This window comes from Caretta caretta, chromosome 4 (assembly GCF_965140235.1).
Source record: "Caretta caretta isolate rCarCar2 chromosome 4, rCarCar1.hap1, whole genome shotgun sequence".
In the NCBI taxonomy this organism is placed as follows: Eukaryota; Metazoa; Chordata; order Testudines; family Cheloniidae; genus Caretta; species Caretta caretta.
In genome coordinates, this window is record NC_134209.1 from 20,877,690 (window position 1) to 20,883,082 (window position 5,393).

The 5,393-nt window shown below is 48.0% G+C and overlaps 1 long non-coding RNA gene across 1 annotated transcript; it reads right to left on the minus strand.

The window, feature by feature from the left end:
* Positions 1-520: 520 nt before the first annotated feature.
* LOC142071734 (uncharacterized) lies at positions 521-3,623 on the minus strand. Its single transcript, XR_012667924.1, has 4 exons — positions 3,515-3,623; positions 3,261-3,380; positions 2,234-2,359; positions 521-694 (listed from the first exon to the last, which is right to left on the minus strand). It is a non-coding gene; the product is annotated as an uncharacterized LOC142071734 (long non-coding RNA).
* Positions 3,624-5,393: the final 1,770 nt, after the last annotated feature.

Sequence of the window (5,393 nt, forward strand, 5' to 3'; positions counted from 1 at the left end):
AGCTATGAAGTCCCCCCTCACTAATCCTCTGTGCCCCAGAGGCAGCTACTAACCCCATGAAATCAGTGCCCCAGAGGAGAGTTCCTTTGGATTAGATGCAGGGGAGGGATGAGGCTTGTTTGTACATAACTAAGGACAGCATAGGACAGTATGGTCCCTGCTAGCAGAGGCCACCCCATTGTTACTGACTAGCTGTCTTTTGGGATGAGGCATCTTGTGCACAACAGAACTTGGCTTTGAGTACATCAGACTTGTAGGACAGATGTGATGAAGCTGCCCTCTGTATAGACAGAGCTGTGACCTGTTGAGACTTTCCCAGCCCTCCTGCTGGGTGAAGCACTGTCACAGACATCTAGGCTCATTGCTACCTTCAGCTCTCAGGGCAAAGGAGAGCGTTTACTGTGTTCTAGTCTCAGAGAGAAAGTGGTACTGTGATCTATTCAACCTTGAAGCCCATAACAGAGTGCCTTATTGCAGGGGCATTTACCGGGGTAGAGTAACATGTTGCCCTTCCCAGGCATATAGACATGCAGACTTTTGCCTTCATCCACCCAGTAATAAGCTTCCCTCAGCAGATCATAAGCAATTGCTCCAGGTGTGGCATTTGTGGAGATGAGGCTCCGATGGGCACGGGTTCTCACATCGAGAAGAACAAGGTCAGGGCCAGTTGCTAGCAAGATTTGCGTAGCATTGTCTGCAATGAAAATAGAGGTTATATGCTTGTTACTGAGCCAGCAGGCTCATGACCACCTTCCCTCCACCCCTGCTAAGCTGGAGGGAAAGGCAGGCCTGTGGAGGGGGTCCTGTGCTGCCCATTCCAACATGGAGCTGGGATGCTCTGTCAGCCCCCTGGTACACCAATGGTGGTGACAGCCTAGAGTTCACAGAGAAGCAGGCTCAGACTGAGCAGGAGCAGCCAGAGGCAGTCTGGTAGCTAGCTGGAGAAAGGCCAGAGAATGGGCAGGAGTGAGCAGTAGCTGCAGTCAGAGGCTACAGGGCAGCACCACGTATGCAGGAGAGAGGATCCCAGCTAGGACAATGCCTTAATGTGCTGCTCCTGGGGGCTAGGAGAGGATCTTCCTGGTAAGATCAATAAGTTGTGCCAAGGGTACAACACCTTGTACTGTCTAGCAGCCCTTGTAAAGAAAGTCTCCCACTCCCCAAAATGCAGCAATGTGTATGGGGATACCAAGGGCTGGAGCAGCTGCCTGAGCTGGTGATTTGTAGAGCCTGCTACTAGACTTCTAGATGCAATGGTGCACTAGTGCTCACAGCTGCGCCTTGAAGTGGGGTCAGTTCTCGTGTAACTGGAAGTGATCTACTCCAGAGCAGTCTTGCCATGAGTTGGCTACCTGCACCCACCAATCTTAGTGGGAGTGGGCCTTCTGCATGGCCCCATGTAGTGCTGCTAGGATCTCTTTATTCAAGCCTCACTGGGATGCAGCTGCCTCTGGATGAATTGCTGCAGGTAACTGGCACTTGTTGCACCAAAGGTAACCTGCTCTGACCCCCCCCATGTACATGGCATTCCCTTGATTGCAGAAGGTTTTCCTAGCCACCATTACCAGGATTAGCATCTGGTTCTAGGAGCCAGATATTGCTAATCTAATGCACACACATTAGTTTAACCCCTCTGGCATTAGAGCTAGAGGCCTTCTGATCTTACTTGAAGAGAGGACTTAGAACTGTTCTCCTTCACTAAACCAGGCAGAGGCTTTCTTGGATTCTGTACACAGAATCATGTGCTGCTATTTAACAGTGGCAGCTGTGCTCAGCCCCTCCAGGATCTCAGAGACCTTGTCTACAAACTGATGGGCCCCCTCTAGTTCACGACTTACCCCTCATCTAGCTGGGGTCTCCCCACTCTGGGCGGTCAGGCTAATACCAAGGCCTGTTCAGAACTGGTGGCCAGTTTCAGCCTGTCCCCCAGAGAAGGGGAACGTGCACACTCTAAACAGGGTTTGCTGGGAGAGTGCAGTTTATGGACATGTTTATGAAGTTGCCAGTCCCCATAACCTTGGGGAGGGGGCAGCCAGGTAAGTTTGGTATAGCTGCCACTTGCAATATCAGCTAAACAGCTGGGTTACCAACTATGACAAGCCAAGCAGTAGAATCATTGCTGCAGTCTTCCTAGCAGTAGGAAAGCTAAACACTGTTCATGTGTTAGCCTGGCTTCCAACTGGCAATAGGAGGAGCCTAGTCCCACCACCTGTGGTCATCAGGTGTTACTTACCAGCAACTTCACAGATGGTGCCGGAGTGGAGCTGGTACCCTTTTACACAGTCACAGGTAAAAGACCCAAGTGTGTTCTTACACAGCTGGCTACAGGGACTATACACAAGGGAACATTCATCCACATCTGTAAGGGGAGAAGGTCACTAGGTTAGGAAACTGAACAGCCAGTAACTCAGGTAAACTTTCTAGGCCAGTCTGTACGTGTCGCCCATTCGAGAAGCTGACTAGGAACAAGTGCTACCACAGTGTTTGTGGAATTCAGGTCTGAGAGAAAGCTCTCAGTTCCAAGCTGCTCTCCAAGCAGAGAGAGAAGAGAACTCTCCAGTACCTGCTCTTACATTCCAAGTGGTGGAAAATGCCTGCCACCACCATTTGTGTGCCAGTTTGTGGTGTGGCCAGACAAGACATTTCCCCACAGCAGCAAGCCAGCATGCCTACAGCAGCAGATACAGTCATATCAGCCAGCAATGAAGTACTACAGGAATTTAGCCCCAGTCAGGTCCCATCTTTATGGGCAATATGGTCCTCTGGTGCACTAGTGACCATATTGTGTCTTGTGCCCTTTCCAAGAGGCACAAGATTTGTAGGCTGCTGTGTTTCTCCCCTCTTCTCCAGGACTGAATCCTTGCCTGGGCATGCCTCAAAAACTCTTAAGGTGAAGACACTATACTGGCCTTTACTGAGGTTTATTAACACTAATACCCCTGGATGGGTAAGAAACCTAGAACCTCTGGATCTTAATGCATGAGCCTCTACTGCCAGAGTTAAGAGTCATGGCTCTTAGCCAAAGCCGTATCAGACCATGACTGGCTGCCTGCAGAGGCCAGACTACATAAAACCCTGGAAACACTCACTACTGGTCAACTGGAATCCCACCAGCCATGGACTCCCCACTGTGGGGAAAGGGAAGAGCTCCCTGCCCTGACATCTACAGATTGCTCTGGTTGACAATAGCATGCTCTCAAGTAGCTTTTGGAGACTCCCCTCGTGCCCCCTCAGGAGACTGTCAAACAGCTGTGCCCTACCAGTGCAGTTCTGTCCATCAGCCTGGAGCTCCCATCCAGCACCACAAGAACACCTCACGCCCCAGCTGGTGTCAGTACATGTCTCCATGCAGCCTCCATTGCTCAGAGAGCAATTTTTGCCTGCATAAAAAAGGGAACAAGCCTTGACATGTGAAGTTGTGTTCAGAGGCTTCCTCACAGTATGGTACACTTCTGACACTTCACGGTCTATGAGCAGTTCTACAGCAGAAAGATGTAGCGAGCTGTTACATTACCACAAGTACTGCGTTCATCAGTCCCATCTAGACAGTCTTCTGCCTTGTTGCACATTAGAGATTCCAGGATGCATTTCCCCTCATCGCACTGGATCATGCCTTCTGGGCAGTGAGCTGTGAGAAAATATCATGTTATGAGATGCTCTGCTACTGCCCTCACTTGCAAGAGGTAATTGTTGCCAAACATTCACCAGAGAGGTTGTCTGACAGACTCCTTGGACAGAACTAAAGTTGATAAGAACTTTAGTTTCTGATGCTAGCTATTTTCCTGTCTGAGGCTATGCCAAGGCTCTGTGGAAGTTTGTATTTGGAGTCCTGACGCATCAGGGAACTTTCAATTAAAGTATTAAAATTTGTTTTCACTACTCCGATTTAGCAAGATGTGCATGAAACATTCCCAATTGTGTACTCCTGCTGCTTACTCCTAGGCTAGATCAGTGTGATATTACAATGGATTGCTGTGAAAAGCAGGCTGTCAGAAGTTCAACTCTTATTTCAGATTAATGAGTAGATTGCTTAGGATGTGAGCTAACCTGGATACAGCTACAGCATATGGCAAGCGTGGTTCATCAGGACTGATTTTGTCTGCTTCAGAAGAAAGTTACCATGTGGTCCATAATTATGGAGTGGGGTATGGAGATGCACCTCAGCTGTCTGAGGACTAAACTTACTTCCATATTCCTACTACATGGAGTAAGAGCCAGAGTTTGACTATGGAGAACAAGGCCTTCTAGGCTAGTTTATGGAAATTCACCACATGGAGTTGTCCCCTTCAGTGTCTGGACACCTCCATTTCAGGTTAAGTTATTTTAGTGGTTTCATCTCTTTTTAGCTCTAGAGGACTAACTTAGCAGAGCACCTTGTTAGGGCACATGTGTAATAACAGTCTTTTAATCATTACCTGTTATCTCAGAGGCTGTCCAGAGAAACTGGCCATAAGCAATAGCCAGGCCTGACAGTACAAGTCTTAGCAATGTTTCATTAAAGTGGTGGAAGATACTTGAATAGTGTTAGTCAGATTCTCCCCCCCACCCCAATTCCCCAAACTCCATGGGTGTGTGGGTCTACACAGCATTTGAGCTAGTGGGAGTAAGTGTCCCATCATGGGTTGCTACACTTAGGTAGTCAGGGTTCAGACAGTTTTGGGCTCTGGAATTTATCTCCTTCCCTATGGCTTCAGAGGAAGAACTCCAGCCCAAGCTGCACTTGAAGTACTGTCTGTACAGACATTTTTAGAATACTAGCCTAAGGCTAACTGGCCCATGATGGGGGGGCTCACTCCCATTAATTCAGATGCTGTGTAGATATACCCCATTAGTTTTCCCTTCTGACCCCATCACAGCAAGATGAAAAGTTTTATTGCCACTAAGGTTTAAGTGGCTAGAGGTGGATTCAGCACAGGATTTTAGGTAAATTAGAGATGGCCATGTGGTTGGCCAATTACCTTGTTCTTGTACATGTCAAAAAGATACCATTACCAGTTACATACCACAGACTTCATCTGAAGAATCTCCACAGTTGTTGATGCCATTACACTTCCAGTCCTCCATAATGCACACTTTGTTCTTACATTGCCATTGTCCTGGTAGACAGTGGTTCTGGGGACAGTTTGCTTCATCTGAACCATCTTCACAATCTTTGTGGAGGTCACAGATCTCCCAAGGATCGATACATTGAGAACTCCCCCAACATGGAACTTTTCTGTCTCTACAGACTATCATAAGAGACAACAGGTTACCATAACAGCAGTTTACCAACTAAATTCTGGTTTGGTCAGGTATAAAGGGACTAGTGGCTTACTGGATAAGGCAGAAGTTGTTGAAATCTCCTATCTGTCCAGTGTTCTGTGACCAAGTGATCATTTGATAGACACTAATCT